Below are 15,249 nucleotides of genomic sequence, written 5' to 3' on the forward strand. Positions count from 1 at the left end.
TTTCACAGGAGAACAAACTCGCCCCTGAGCATGCATGAGGAGAAAGCTACAGAAAATATTCCAGTCTGGTGAGCTTTCGCGTATGAGGCGAACGTGTTAACCGCGACACTGCGGAATCATCTCCACTTTCAGCACCAGGTCAGACGGAAATGTTAAGCGAGCAGGTGAACTGCTGAATCCCAGTTTTAAGGAGTTGGTCGTGGTGTCAAACAATGAGTTTCGCTTAATGATTAAAAATAATAAATGTGAGAAGTTGGATTCAATCCCACACCTCCAGAGAAAACTGCGATCTAATCACAGCACCTGAGACCGCTCGGCGGTGTTTGTGGCCACCTGCAAGTTGATTTGGAACTTGTGTGTCCAGTCACATGAATTAAATGAGGACAGCAGGCGTATCTCTGCCTGACACCGGGGAATCAGTGAGACAGACCTTGGAGCAAGGGTCTGGTCATTGCCAAACAGCAAAGAAAATATTAATTCTGAAAGAACAGTGACCCCGACGTGATTTGAACACGCAACCTTCTGATCTGCAGTCAGACACGCTACCGTTGCGCCACGAGCCCTACACAATGTGTTTGAGATGTTCCTCTATATGAAGCTTTCACAAAACAAGGGGCTTTAAATTCCCCGCCCATTCCCACCAGGTGTCAGAAGCAACGCTCACCTGCCAGTCACCGTATGTTTTTTTCTTGAACTTTTGTGTTGCGTTTATGGAAAAGCATCATTAATGAACCCCTCACCTTCTTTTGCACAATAAAAGAAATGCTAACTGAGGGACAGTCGATACTTCATACATTTGTCCTGTGCTTTACGGAGCGGGCAGGGAAGAGGACCTGAGTCCATGATCGCATCGACCATGATCGTATGAAATGTCGGAGCAGGCTCGAGGGGCGTATGACCGACTCCTGCTCCTATTTCTTTTGTTCTTATGTTCTTCAGCATGTTGACCCATTTTACACACTGTATTGCCGATGTCACCAGGAATCTGGGGCAACTTTTGTCAAATTTAACAGCACCGGTTATTCCTTCCGTGCAGAGAAATTAGAATCAGCAGTGAGGATAAAATCCCATGGTGATCATTTTCAGATTCAACGCAGTAGGATTTCAAATAAAGTGAAAGAATTTTACAGTGAAAAGATTTGGAAGTTTTACTTGTATTTGTATCTTTAATGAAACTTTGTGGCATCTGACTCCCGTTCATGCCTCTGCTGAATAAGAAAGGAGGGTTTGACGTTGACCAGACTGCACTGCCCCTGATACTTGTGAGCTCATCCTTTATATTCAGTGGTTTCTCGCCCTTTGATGGGCTGCAGTGTAGCGGATAATACGTTGGCCTCACACACGAAATGTCCAAGGTGGATCCGTTTTCTCTCACTGAAAGTTATCTATTTATTGGTTAAATAAAGAGCAATTCAGGAATAAGGGAGCCTTTCTATCAGGAGAATAAATAGCTAATAAAAACAGCAAATGCTAGAAATCTCAGCAGGTCAGGCAGCATTTTCCAGGAGACTAAACTCTCCTCCGATTGTTCCCTGATAGCAAGTTTAAACATAATGTTTCTACCCAGAATCAAACCGGGAACTTTTCTCGTATAAAGCAAATGTGATAACCACTGCACTACAGAAACCTCTGGCACAGCAACCGCAACAAAGGGGAGCTGGCCAGTGAGCTCCCTCTGTGCTGATCAGGAATGTGTCGGCTCACCTGAAACAACTTCTGTCACACACTGAAAGTTCTCAATCCTTCTCCTCCGCTGCCGTTTACAGAAATATCACGGATCACCCAGCCACCGTGTTCACTTCCACATCCTCACAGTGGGGCCACAGAGGCTCCTACCGTCTCCCCGCGATCAGCGAACTCACCCAGTTTGTAAAATTAAACCCCGAACACGTGCCCGGCAAAGGGCAGGAGAAGCCAGATAATCTGTAAGCTCGGTCTATCGCAGAAAGTATTGGTATTCATGGTGATTACAGCAATTATTAATCGTCTCACAAACCTCAATTATTTTTATGCGATGAATTGATCGAGAATTGAAACCAGTTTAGTGCGCCGGATCTTAATCCCTCGACCACCAGGGAACGGTTATGATACATTTAGATATATTTATATATATTTATATATGAACCTGAATATCAACGGCTAGCTACCTAGACCTCATGGTGCAACGGTAGTGCGTCTAACTTTGAGTGAGAGAAATTGTTCCACAGTGACACCCATTTCATCTTTTGTTCCCTTTTAAACGCTAGAAACTGAGACAGGGGAATAAATAGAGAAATAAAAGCACAGGGATAAAGACAAGAGGAAGAGAGAAGGGGAAAGAAACTGTCCCCACCCAGAACTAATGCAGAAACCCCTCTGCTGCGCTCGGAGTGGCCACCCGCAGCCTGGATACACTAACGGGAGAACACCAGCGGCAGGTCGGGGCCATAAAAGGAACGGCGAGCGGCCCTGGGAGCAGCTTGGAGGTCCCGGGAGACTACTCCAGGGAGCAGTGCGAGCTGGTGCAGGAGGGCGGCGGCAGCGAAGTGTGACGTCATCAAGGTCCAGGTCGGTGATTGGAGCGTGGGCAGATACAGCAGGAGCGGCGAGATCGGGGCAAAGGAGCGGCAAGAGACTGTAGAGGGACGTGATCGGTGCCCAGCAGATGCATGAGTTCGGGGCCAGGGGCCCAGGGTTAGCACGGGCCAGCCCACACTGCGATATGTGTGTGCACTAGGTCCGCGCAGCAGAGCTGGTCGCCTGTCGTCTTGCTTAACCCTTGCCACTGGACCAAGACCTCGCTCTGTCAAGCCCGTGTGATGGCTGGGGTGCAACGGCCACCACACGTTAAAAAAATCCACGCACAAGCATCTTCCACCCTTCGGGATGTAGTTCGAATCCTTCATTGAAACACATGTGAATTCATCCTTTTTCAGCATGGAAGCAAGTCATCCTCGTTTCGAGGGACCGCCTATGATGATGATGATGATGGATACATTAACGTCCCAACAGCTCATTGACTGCAGGAGTGGGACCGTGCGGCGCTTCAGAAGACATGTCGAAAAGGCCAAGTCACTAATTTCGTCTCATGTGCTCCTCCGATCAAGAACAGCAACACACATTAAAAATGCTTCAATAATTGTTGCATCTTATCTCCACATTTGCTAAGCAGGTGGTTTTTTGGTCTAGGGGTATGATTCTTGCTTCGTTGGTTGTTATTTGAAATTTGCAGAAAGATCCTGGCTTCAAATCCGAAACCAGCCTTGAGATTGCATTGAAATTTTGCAAAGAAGGACTTGTATTTCTGCAGCGTCTGTCAGGAACTCATGATGCCCCAAAGCGCTTTACAGCCGTTGAGTTGCCTTTGAAATGTTGTCATGTGAAGAAAGATGTGCCCAAATCACCTCAACTCTTTGCAAACGAGTTCATAGAATCAAAGAAGTTTACAGCACGGAAGGAGGCTATTTCGGTCCATCGTGTCCGCTCCGGCCAACTCGAGGCTATCCAGCCTAATCCCACTTTCCAGCTCGAGGTCCATCACCCTGCAGGTTACGGCACTTCAGGTGCACATCCAAGCACTTTTTAAATGTGGTGAAGGTTTCTGCCTCTACCACCTTTTCAGGCAGTGAGTTCCAGACCCCCACAGTCCTCTGCATGAAGACATTTCCCCTCTACACTTTCGGCCAATTACTTTCAATTTATGCCTCCTTGTTTCCCTCTGCTAAGGGAAATAGGTCCTTTCTATCGACTATATCTCGGAACCTCATCATTTTATACACCTCAATGAGGTCGCCCCTCAAGCTCTTTTCCATGGAAACCAAATCCAGCCTATCTAATCTGTCCTCATGGCTAAGATTCTCCACTCCCAGCAACATCCTCGTAAATCTCCTCTGCACCATCTTCAGTGCAATCATGTCCTTCCTGTAATATGGCGACCAGAACTGCACGCAGTACTCCAGCTGTGACCAAACCAGCCCCACCGACCCCATCTCTTGTATTATTTGCCTCGGCTAATAAAGGCAATCATTCCATATTCCTTCTCAATCACCTTAGCTACCTGGCCTTCTACTTTCAGTGATCTGTGGACATGCACTCGCTGGATTCTGGGGAGGACCCAGCAAATTGGAAAACTGCAAATGTAATGCCCCGATTTAAAAAAGGAGGCAGACAAAAAGCAGGAAACTATAGACCAGTTCGCCTAACATCTGTGGTTGGGAAAATGTGGGAATCCATTATTAAAGAAGCAGCAGCAGGATATAGAAACATCGAAACATAGAAAATAGGTGCAGGAGTAGGCCATTCGGCCCGTCGAGCCTGCACCACCCTTCAATAAGATCATGGATGATCATTCAGCTCAGTACCCCTTTCCTGCTTTCTCTCCATACCCCTTGATCCCTTTAGCTATAAGGGCCACATCTCCCTCTTGAATATATCTAACAAACTGGCATCAACAACTCTGCGGCAGAGAATTCCACAGGTTAACAACTCTCTGAGCGAAGAGGTTTCTCCTCATCTCGGTCCTAAATGGCTTACCCCTTATCCCTTAGACTCCGACCCCTGTTTCTGGGCTTCCCCAACATCGGGACCTGTCCAGTCCCGTCAGAATTTTATATGTTTCCATGAGATCCCCTCTCAGTCTTCCAAACTCCAGTGATCTCTCGATCCCTTGATTCCTCGAGACTCTAAAAATCTATCTAACGCAGCCTTGAATATATTCAGAGACTCAGCATTCACAAGCATGTGGGGCAGAAAATTCCAAAGATTCATATCCCTCTGAGTGAAGAAATTCCTCCTCATCTCTGACTTAAATGGCCGACCCCTTAACCTGAGACTGTGGCCCCTGGTTCTAGACACTCCAGCCCGGGGGAAACAACCTCTCAGCATCTACCTTGTCAATCCCCTTCAGAATATTGTGTGTTTCAATGAGATCACTTCTCATTCTTCTAAACTCTGGAGAGTATCGGCCCATTCTACACAACCTCTCAACTGAAGACAGTCCTCTCATCCCAGGAATCAATCTGGTGAACCTCTGTTGTACCACCTCCCAGGCAATTATTTCCTTCCTCAAATAAGGAGACCAAAACTGTGCGCAGTACTCCAGGTGTGGTCTCACCAGGGCTCTGTACAATTGTAGCAAGACTTCCTTACTCTTGTACTGTGGGCTATATATTAGGTACTATGGGCCGAGTGCCCTGTTTTTTGGCTGTTTCGATGGTTGGATATAAAGTTATTAAAATTGACAGTTGCTCGGGAAATATATTTGTATTTCCTTCAGTGTACTCCTTACTCTTCAAGGGCTAGATTTTCCCCAAGCAGTTTTGTCGGCGCACTGACCTCAAGCGCATCGACTTTGCGCGCTGGAAATGGCTCGGGGAAAAACTCGCCCCATCCTGGCCGCTGTGCACAGTCCCCGGAGTCCTGGCGTGGCGTCGATGGTGAAGTGGGGAGCGGAGCGAAATGCCTGCACCGAAAACACTGCCGACACCTTCGCGCATGTTCAGTAGGGAGAGAAAACTTGGCACTCTGCCATTTTTAAACAGTGTCAAACCCGATGAAAAGCACAGCAGCTTCTCAGCTTCTCCGGTCGCTCGGCGGGCTCTCCCCCCGTCCCTCCACGATAAAACGCACAGCTCCAGCAGCTGCAACTTCTCCGGTCCACAAGCTCACACTTCTCCGGTGTGTAGAGGCAGTATTTCCCCTTCTCTCTTCCACTTGTCTATATCCTTCGGCTTTTTTTTCTGGATTTATTTCCCGGCCTCATTTTATGTGTTTAAAAGGGGACAAAACATGAAGTGTGCGACACTCTGGAACAATTTCTCTCACTCAAATATAGCTATTTAGTGAAGTGAAATAAAGAGCAATTAAAGAATAAGGGAGAAGCCACTGTCGCCCTTTTGACAGGAGAATAAACTCGCCCATGGCTGTTCATCCACAGAAAGTTTAAACATAATCTTCCTGCACGGGATCCTTCCGCGTGGAAAGCAAACGTGATAACGGCTCCACTGCGGAAACCGCTCTGACCAGAAGTACAGCAGATGGCAGCTGACCAGGGAATGCCTTCTATGCTGATCGGGAATGTGTTGGCTCATCTTAAACAGCTTCTGTCCCTCACTCACAGCTGTCAATCCTTCTCCTCCGCTGCCCTTTACACAAACATGTCACTGATCCCCACCCACCACCCCACATCCCCATCGTGTTATCTTCCATGTTAGCACAGTGGGGCCCCGGAGACACCTACTCTCTCCCCGCGGTTAGTGAACTCAGTCAGTCTGTAAAATTAAAGAAGAACAAGTGTCCCGCAAAGGGCACGGGAAGGGAGAGAGTCTTTAACCTGGGTGTAATTGTTTGTCAAAGGCTACCCGTCCTGTTGTGTATTTCCAGCAGTTTCCTACTTTCACAGGTGGATATACCGGGGCTTGACCATGGTACTAAAATACAATGAGGTCGGGATAAAAGTTCCTCACATACTCAGGGCAAATTAAATGATTGAAGTTCTACAATGGATTAATTAATGATGTTTAAATCAATGAATCTTTTTTTCCACATGAGATGCATGTAACTCTTTCTTCGAAGGTTTTAATTTAGATGGAAGTGCAATTTCCCTGGCCGGAAATCGACCCAGGGCCGTGGTGGTGAGAGCGCCGAATCCTAATCACCGGAACGCTGCATTGCTGCATCGCTGCATCGTAATGCTTGGTGTCATTATTGTCCTTTTCAATCCACTTGTTTCACAACGAAACACATTGTAACCGTGATCTGAATTTAACGCCACGTGATTCTTTGAAATCACCTTTAAATGATTGGGTAAAACCACTCCTTGTACCATCGAAAAACAGCTTCGATTCCAGGTCAGGGCGGTAACTTCTGTAACAGCTTTTTTCAATTCAAAACCTTATAAAATTGAAGACATGCAGCTTATAAGAAAAAATAAGAATTAATTAAATCACAGTTAAATAACCGATAACCTTTTTCAGGATGAAATAAATATTAATATAGCTACTGAGGGACAGTAGTATCCTTAATCATTCATTTTCTATTTACATGTGATGAATTGTTATCCCGATCTCATTTACATGCTGTATGAGAAATTGTAAGTGTTTATGACTCAGTTGTAAAACCATTGATTGTGTGTGTGTCTATTCTTGATCGGAGGAGCACTTGAGAGCGAAGTTCCAGTTCGATATATGCATCAATAGAATCAATTTTCACCAGTTCCTTTAAAACCAATAACATAATTTATTTTGAGTGGGCTGGACAGAGTAACATGATCCATGTAAAAATTTTTTATTGTTTTACTTGTGCTGAATGCTCATAAAAGTATTGGAGTGGGAGCTCACTGGATAACAGCAAAGCTTGCAATGTTTGCGGAATATATTCGTGCAGCCAAAATGCACAATGACAACCCGGAACTGTGCGGCACCGAATCCTCGGGGAAAAACATTAAAAGGCTTCGCCCGGAGATGGGTTTGGATTTCCCACCTTTCAGTTACCAGCCGAATGCGCTAAACCATTGAAGCACAGATACACACTGCAAGACATGCAAAACCAGGGTGTCAGTCAGTTCAAGCTTCAGATTGCTCCGACCGGGATTGAACTTATCCACTCTCAGTTGTACTTTTTCCAAGTAAAGTGTGGGACATTCATTGTGGATGTGTGGAAACAGTCTGGTCCCGCACACTGCAGACACTTCCATGTCACCACCAACCAGCTCTCCCACAGCCGGTGTGATCTACTTTCCAGCCTTCCAGTGCCTTGTCTGTGACGAAGTATGTTTTAAAAGTTTTGGAATAGTTGGTTCCATGCTGTAATGGTGAGCCCTCTTGATTTTAAATCTAGCGATCTGAGTTTAAATCTCGGTGAAACCTAAATTCTTGTTGTCCCAGCTGCTGAAAATTTGGGACAAACAAGTGAAAGACACCTGGTGCTGTTGGGCAGTTTTGTTGCCTTTTTCATTGATGCTTCATCTACAAGTCTAGTTGTCAAATTGTGTGCTCAACCGTCAGTTATCTGCGACAAATCAGCGGAGGACAAATCACTTTGTTGTCTAATGCTGCCTTTGCCTGCACAATGTGTGCTGAGATTATCTGTGCAATATGCATTCCGCAGGAAGAATAAAAGCAATGCTTTTTGAAATGCAGGCACTGCATGTTTTGCACTCGATAAAACGTTGCATTTTCTTTTCATTAATTTTACATTAATACATTGCAATGCCAACGCAATTTTTACGTGGCAAGATCGATAATTAGCAGAGCGTAATGAAGACATCGCAAAGTTTCTGTTTAAAGAATGGACTCAGTCGAGAATATTTTGTGGATTTTATTTTTCTGAGGCTATTTTCCCTGTGCTGGGGTCACCCTGCGCAGATATGTGAAAAAGCTGGTTTTGTTAAAACTCCAGAGACCGCATGGCAGTTCGCTGGGTCAAAAGAGCTGTCAGTGATCCATTGACAAAAGAGCTGTCGGCCAGGAAGGGGGGCCACTGACAAAGCCACTCTAATTTGTAAAAGCACTTCTCACCTCCATCTCAGAAGGAGACACAGAATAATGAACCCAGCAGCCTGCCCAGCCAAGGAGGAGCTGGGTCTTTCCCAACACAAAGGCTCAGAGAGATGCCCAGACTAAGGGCCATCAGCCCAATGCATGGGTGGGATGGCCCATCACTGATTAAGTACCCGTGCTTAGAAACAAAGGGGTTTTAAAGATTGGCGGGAAAGATAGGGGTAGCAAGACTTCCAGAAAGACAGGGTCCTTTCCACTTTATTTTTAGCTTGGAGCTTGGTGTGAAGCTTGGAGCTTGCAGCTTGCAGCTTGTGTCTAGAGAGAGCCCCCTCTCCCTCTCGCTCTCGCTCCACCGATCGATGTACCAGAGGAAGGGGCCGCAGTACTGCAGAAGAAGCCACCGAGACTGAAGACCAGGCAGTGACTTCCCACAGCTGAGCTGAGCAAGGAAACGGGCTGCGTGTGGTGGTGAACATGGTCGCGAGTGTCCCAAGCCAGTAACCAGATATCCCAGGCCAGCTGGGTAAGGGCTCAGGGTATTCTCAGAAGTGAAGCTTTCCAGGGCTATTCTGGGGAGGGTAATTCATTGATAGGGGTGGGGTTAGAATCCAGCAGGGAATTATTGCGTGTTACTAGGTTCATTTCTTTACTGTATGTATGTTGTTTGTAACCGGGATTTTATTCTCCACAGAGACAGTGATTTCGTTTAGCAGTGCATGTTTTAGACAGTGTATGTTAGACCAAATAAATATACCACGATTTATCACTGAAGCATCCCTTTCCGTGACTCATTTAATTTACACTCTGAATAATAATTGCCGGATCTAGAACTTTCGTAAGGTGAGGGCGATTCAAACCGTCCATCTGGCAATTGGGCGAGGATCACAAACACTTACAATATTTACGAAAGGATATACTTGCTTTGGAGGCAGTTCAGAGAAGGTTCACTGGGTTGACTCCGGAGATGAGGTGGTTGACTTATGAGAAAAGGTTGAGTAATTGGGGCCTCTACTCATTGGAATTCAGAAGAATGAGAGGTGATCTTATCGAACCGTATAAGGTAATGAGGGAGCTTGATAAGGTGGATGCAGAGAGGATGGTTCCACTGATAGGGGAGACGAGAGCTAGGGGGCATAATCTCAGAATAAGGGGCTGCCCATTGAAATCTGTGATGAGGAGGAATTTCTTCTCTCAGAAGTTTGTAAATCTGTCGAACTCACTGCATCAGAGAGCTGAGAAAGCCACGACATTTAATAAATTTAAGACAGGGATAGCTTCTTAACTGATAAGGGAATAAGGCTTATGGGGATGTGGACTTGAGTCCATGATCGGATCAGCCATGATCATATTATATGGTGGAGCAGGCTCGAGGGGCCATATGGCCTACTCCTGCTCCTAGTTCTTAAGTTCTTATGTACTGAATAGCGACACACAAAAAATACTTGGATCATGGTTACACCTTATCTTCACGTTTGTCAAACAGTTGGCTCGTTGGTCTCGGGCTGTGATTTCCCTTCGAAGTTGTTAATTGAAATTTACGAGGGGTCCCAGAGGTGCCCTGATATTGCTCGCATATTTTCATATTTTGAAATTGCATCGAACTTTTGCAAGGAAGGACTTGCATATCTGCAGCGCCTTTCAGGAACTCATGACGCCCCAAAGCGCTTTGCAGCCATTGAGTTATGTTTGAAGTGTTGTAGTTCGGGGAAAGATGTGCCCAGATCACCAAACATGTACCTCAACTCTTTGCAAAGAGTTTGGTGCAAATAATCAGGCGTCTCAGGGACTTGGACTTTCTTTGAATAAGTTCTGCTTGTACCTGCATTCAAGCTTGAAACAGCAACTGGGCTTCCATCTCACGGGACGTTTGGGGTTGATGTGCGTTGCTTTCAATCTTTGAAATTTTACCAAGCAAAGAAACGGTGAATCCAACTGTCCCTGTAAGCATTTAGTTCCCGTTTAATCACAGGAATATCCGCAGTCAGGAGCTGAAAAGGAATTCAAACCGAATACCGGCTTCGGGACAATCAGAATACTTTGTCACAGACAAGGCACCGGAAGGCTGGAAGGTAGATCACACCGGTTGTGGGAGAGCTGGTTGGCGGTGACATGGAAGTGTCTGCAGTGTGCGGGACCAGACTGCTTCCACGCATCCACAATGAATGTCCCTCCATTTATTTGGGAAAAGTACAACTGAGAGTGGACAAGTTCCATCCCGGTCGGAGCAATCTGAAGCTTTAACTGACTGACACCCTAATTTTGCATGTCTTGCACCTTCGATTTCCATCAGTCTCTGTGGCGCAATGGGTTAGCGCGTTCGGCTGTTAATCGAAAGGTTGGTGGTTCGAGCCCACCCAGGGACGAAGTGTTTAACTTATTTTCCCCAAGTATTCGGTGCCGCACAGTCCCAGGTTGTCATTGTGCGTTTTGGCTGCACGAATCTATTCCGCACATGTTGCCAGCAGTGCTGTTATCCAATTAGTTCCCACTCCAATATTTTATGAGCATTCAGTTCAAGTAAAACGATAAAAAAATTTTACATGGATCATGTTCCATCCAGCCCATTAGAAATAAATTATGTTATTGGGTTTAAAGAAACTGGTGGAAATTGATTCTATTGGTACATATATAGAACTGGAACTTCGGTCTCAAGTGCTCCTCCTATCAAGTATAGACACACACACAATCAATGGTTTTACAACTGAGTCATAAACACTTACAATTTTAAACCATTCTCATACAGCGTGTAAATGAGATAGGGATAAAACTTCAGCACATGTAAAGAGAAAATGAATGATTTAGGATACCACTGTTCCTCAGTAATTATATTATTATTTATTTCATTCTGAAGAAGGTTATCGGCTAATTAACGGTGATTAAAATAATTCTTACTTTTGCACGTTGGCTGCATGTCGTCAATTTTATAAGGTTTTGAATTTAAAAATGGGTTACAATGCTGGTTGAATACATGACCCCAAAGTCTTTTTGGGATCACAGGTTGAGTCTCTCTGGTGGTTTACGCTCTCTTGTAGAGCGCCTGAGTTGGGGCTCCGGTTGTTGGGCGCTGGCCTTTGTGTCTGCTGTTTGCGGTGCCTCAGGCCTATCCGGACTGCCCACAGTGACTGGGCTCTCCTCCATTTGGTTCCGGTGTTCGGTCACCTGTGCGGGAGTGAACTCTATATCGTGTTCTTCCACTGCTTCTTCTATGGGGTTGCGTAACCTCCTTTATGTTTGATCCACATGTTTGCGGCAGATTTGTCGATTGGTTAGTTTAACTACCAGAATCCTATTGCCCTATTTGGCAATCACAGTGCCTGCGAGACATTTAGGCCCTGCAGTGTAGTTGTGGACAGCAACAGGGTCGTTTACACCAATATATCGTGCCCCCGCATTCCTGTCATGGTAGTTATATTGTGATTGGCGCCTGCTCTCAACAATTTCTTTCATGGTGTGGTGTATAAGGGATAACGGCATTTGAGCATCCTTATCATTAGCAGCCCTGCGGGTGGAACCCCTGTGAGCGAGTGTGGTCGGGATCTATTGGCCAACAGGAGGCGTGATAAGTGGCTTTGTAGGGAACCCCCTTGGATTCTAAGCATCCCCTGTTTGATTATCTGCACTTTTCGTTCTGCCTGGCCGTTTGAGGCTGGCTTTAACGGTGCCTTTCAGACATGGTTAATTCCGTTGCCTGCCATGAAGTCCTGGAATTCAGTGCTTGTGAAGCACAGGCCATTGTCGCTGACCAAGATGTCCGGTAGACCGTGGGCGGCGAACATTGCCCGTAGACTTTCTACCGTGGCAGAGGATGTGCTCGAATTTAAAATGTCACACTCGATCCATTTGGAGTGAGCGTCTACTACAACCAAAAACATTTTTCCGATGAAAGGACCTGTGTAGTCATCATGGATGCGTGACCAAGGCTTGGCGGGCCATGGCCAGGGGCTAAGGGGGGCTTCCCTGGGCGCATTGCCCAGCTGGGCACACGTGTTGCACCTGCGAATACAAACTTCCAGATCTGCATTTATCCCTGGCCACCAAACGTGTGACCTGGCAATTGCCTTCATCATGACAATGCCCGGATGCTCATTGTGGAGTTCGCTGATGAACACCTCTCTGCCCATCTGGGGCATTACTACGCGGTTTCCCCACAGTAGGCAATCGGCCTGAATCGAGAGTTCATCCCTGCCCCTGTGAAATGGTTTAAATTCCTCAGGGCATGCCCTGTACGTGGCTGCCCAGTCCCCATTCATGACACATTTCTTGACCAGAGACAATAGCGGGTCTCTATTTGTCCAGACTTTAGTCTGACGGGCTGTCACGGGTGAGCCATCGCTTGCGAAAGCTTCAACAGCCATGACCATCTCAGCGGCATGCTCGGTAGCCCCCTCAGTGGTGGCTGGTGGGAGCCTGCTGAGTGCATCGGCGCAGTTTTCAGTGCCCGGTCTGTGCCGAATTGTGTAGTCATAGGTGGCTAACTTGAGTGTCCACCTCTGTATGCGGACCGAAGCGTCTGCATTTATGGCCTTGTTGTCGGCCAAAAGGCACATTAGGGGTTTGTGATCTGTCTCCAGCTCAAATTTCCTGCCAAACAGGTACTGGTGCATTTTCTTTACCGAATATGCGCATGCGAGCGCCTCCATTTCTATCATCCCGTAGCCCCTTTCTGCCTGGGACAGACCTCTGGAGGCATAAGCTACCGGCTGTAACTGACCCTTGGCATTGACATGCTGCTACACACACCCGACACCATAGGACGACGCATCGCACGTTAACACAAGTTTCTTACATGGGTCATATCGCGTTAACAGATTGTTGGAACATAACAAATTGTGTGCTCTATTAAAAGCCCTTTCCTGGCTGTCCCCGAAGACCCATTCGAGACCTTTGCTTCGGAGCAGCGTGCGCAATTTGGGAAGAAAGTTCCCAAATCGTTCGGGAGCCCCAGGAACAAACGGAGCTCCGTCGTGTTACGGGGTCAGGGTGCTCTCTGGATCGCTTCCGTCTTGGACGCAGTAGGGCTCATCCCGTCTACTCCTACCCTCATCCCCAGGAATTCTACCTCTGAAGCTAGGAAGATGCACTTCGCCTTTTTCAGTCGCAGCCCTACCCGGTCCAGTCTGCGTAGCACCTCCTCCAGGTTGTGGAGGTGTTCTTCAGTATCGTAACCCGTGATGAGGATGTCGTCCTGAAAAACCACCGTCCCTGGAATCGACTTGAGGAGGCTTTCCATATTTCGTTGGAAGATCGCTGCGGCCGAGCGAAACCCGAACGGACATCTGTTGTACTCAAACAACCCATTGTGTGTCGTGATGGTGGTCAGCTTCTTCAACTCTCTCGCCAGCTCCTGGGTCATGTAAGCTGAGGTCACATCCAATTTTGAAAAAAGTTTGCCACCGGATAGCATCGCAAAGAGGTCCTCCACTCTCGGTAGCCGGTATTGGTCTTGGAGTGACACCCGATTGATGGTGGCCTTGTAATCACCATATACCCTGACCGACCCATCCGCCTTGAACACCGGTACAATCGGGCTCGCCCAGTCACTGAATTCGACTGGCAAAATGATACCTTCCCTCAGCAGGCAGTTCAATTCACCTTCTATCTTTTTCCGCATCACGTATGGCACCGGTCTGGCCTTGTGGCGTCCTGGTCTGGCTTCCGGGTTTATGTGAATCACTACCTTGGCCCCCATGAAAGTGCCAATGCCGGGTTGAAATAATGAGTCAAATTTGTGCAGGATCTGTGAGCATGATACTCGCTCCACAGAGGAAATAGCATTGACATTGCCCCATTTCCAGTTCATGACAGCAAGCCAACTCCTCCCCCGTAGTGCGGGGCCGTCCCCCTGGACAACCCAGAGTGGCAACCTGTTCTCCGAATCTTTGTGGGTCACGATTACCGTGGTGCTGCCAAGCACCGGAATGATCTCCTTGGTGTATGTCCATAGTTGTGCGTCAATCGGTGATAATTTTGGCCCTACTGGCTTTGGACGCCCACAACATTTCAAATTATTTGATACCCATCAGGGACTGGCTAGCCCCCGTGTCTTGCTCCATTGATACTGGGATGCCACTGAGGAGCAATTTCATCATTATCGGTGGCGTCCTGGTGAATGAACTGTATACGTGCTCCACATGAACTCACTGAACTTCAGCTTCCAGCGATTTCCCCCAGCGTTCATTTCTGCAATTTCTGTAGGCATTTTGCTCATCTCTGCAAACTCCGGCTGAGTTTGTGCCTCCATGCCTCCAACATGAGCTTTTGTTGGAAACAAAAGATCCCTTGCTAGTCAATCGTCCCTGACAACACCTGTGACTGTCCTTGAGTGTGCCATTAACAAGTGTTGATGGCCCCATTACTGACCACATTGTCCCTTGCAATGGTGTGAATCGCCGTTCAGCTTGCCATTATCTCTGTCGAACTCCCCCTCTGGGTTCGGCAACATGTTCGGGCATGCCCGATTACCCTTCTCTGCCTGGAGAACTGTGTTCTGCTTCAACAATGTTGATTCTCTGTCCCAACCATTCCTTAACACAGTATCGCTCGTCTATTCTGCTAGTGGCCATGCTCACGTGGTTAAAATCCCAATTTCTTGTCGCCATTGATACATCCGTACTCTACAGTATAAATGCACACGAGGCCAATGCTTGATAGAAGGTCAGTCTGTGGCCTGTCCTTTGTTCCTTTGCACTCAAGTGATGAAAGTGGGTGGAGCTTCCCCTTTTATACCTGAAGGTCCAGGTTAGGACTATCTCCCACAAGTTCACCTCCTAGT

At 47.0% G+C, this 15,249-nt stretch overlaps 2 non-coding genes across 2 annotated transcripts; one reads left to right on the forward strand and one right to left on the reverse strand.

Annotated features, from left to right (window-relative positions):
• Nucleotides 1–491: 491 nt before the first annotated feature.
• Nucleotides 492–563, reverse strand: trnac-gca (transfer RNA cysteine (anticodon GCA)). Its single transcript has one exon. It is a non-coding gene; the product is annotated as a tRNA-Cys (tRNA).
• A 10,203-nt stretch (nucleotides 564–10,766) lies between these two features.
• trnan-guu (transfer RNA asparagine (anticodon GUU)) lies at nucleotides 10,767–10,840 on the forward strand. The gene has a single exon. It is a non-coding gene; the product is annotated as a tRNA-Asn (tRNA).
• Nucleotides 10,841–15,249: the final 4,409 nt, after the last annotated feature.

Source organism: Pristiophorus japonicus, unplaced genomic scaffold, assembly GCF_044704955.1.
Source record: "Pristiophorus japonicus isolate sPriJap1 unplaced genomic scaffold, sPriJap1.hap1 HAP1_SCAFFOLD_754, whole genome shotgun sequence".
Classification (NCBI taxonomy): Eukaryota; Metazoa; Chordata; class Chondrichthyes; family Pristiophoridae; genus Pristiophorus; species Pristiophorus japonicus.